The following is a 1,136-nucleotide window of genomic DNA, read 5'->3' on the forward strand; positions in this document are numbered from 1 at the left end:
TTTTGTTTTCTTTATGGTCTTCTTTGCTGTGTAGAAGCTTTTAAGTTTAACTAGGTCCCATTTATTTATTTTTGTTTTTATTTTCATTACTCAAGGAGGTGGGTCATAAAAAGATCTTACTGTCATTTATATCAATGAGTGTTCCTCTAAGAGTTTTATAGTGTCCAGCCTTACATTTAGGTCTTTAATCCATTTTGAGTTTATTTTTTATATATGGTGTTAGGGAGTGTTCTAATTTCATTCTTTTTCATGTAGCTGTCCAATTTTCCCAGTACCACTTATTGAAGATACTGTCTTTTCTCTATTGTATATTCTTGCCTTATTTGTCATAGATTAGGCGATCATAGGTGCATGAGTTTATCTCTGGGCTTTCTATCCTGTTTCATTGATATATGTTTCTGTTTTTGTGCCAGTACCATACTTTATTGATTACTGTAGCTTTGTGGTGTAGTCTGAAGTCAGGGAGCCTGATTCCTCCAGCTCCATTTTCCTTTCTCAAGATTGCTTTGGCTATTTGGGATCTTTTGTATTTCTATACAAATTGTAAAATTTTCTGTTCTAATTCTGTGAAAAATGTCATTGATAGTTTGATAGGGATTGTATTAAAACTGTAGATTACTTTGTGTAGTATAGCCATTTTGTCAATATTGATTCTTCCAATCAAAAACATGTAAAATTTCACAGATTTGCATGTCCTCCTTGTGCAAGGTCCATGCTAATCTACTCTGTATTGTTTCAATTTTAGTATATATGCTGTTGCAGTGAGCACACTATGCTAGTCTTGAAGTGTTGTCCTTGTTTGGGAGCATCCCTATACAATCTGTCTTTACACAGTGGCTTTTGTGGGAGTCCTGGATCTGAAATAAACAGGGGTCATGTCTTCCTCGAGGGTCTATTGTCAGTTAACACCTTGGTGAGAGTTGAGGCTGTTAATGGAGGGGCTAGAATTACAGCCAGGTTTGACCTGGGGCTCCTTCTCTTGCTCAGTGACCAACATCATCCTATTGGTGGAAGAGTTGGGTCCCATGTTGCTGGAGCATAATCCCTGAGCTTTTGGCCCATGCTGGCTCTGTTCCCTCTAAATGTGTGCTCTTTACCTCCCAGCCCTGTCACCCTCACCCCAGAGGGGAACAGTG

The 1,136-nt window shown here is 38.3% G+C and overlaps 1 non-coding gene across 1 annotated transcript; it reads right to left on the minus strand.

Moving 5' to 3' along the window:
- Positions 1 to 662: 662 nt before the first annotated feature.
- Positions 663 to 769, minus strand: LOC130842845 (U6 spliceosomal RNA). The gene has a single exon (XR_009050618.1). It is a non-coding gene; the product is annotated as a U6 spliceosomal RNA (small nuclear RNA).
- Positions 770 to 1,136: the final 367 nt, after the last annotated feature.

The sequence above is a fragment of the Hippopotamus amphibius genome, chromosome X (genome assembly GCF_030028045.1).
Source record: "Hippopotamus amphibius kiboko isolate mHipAmp2 chromosome X, mHipAmp2.hap2, whole genome shotgun sequence".
NCBI lineage: Eukaryota > Metazoa > Chordata > Mammalia > Artiodactyla > Hippopotamidae > Hippopotamus > Hippopotamus amphibius.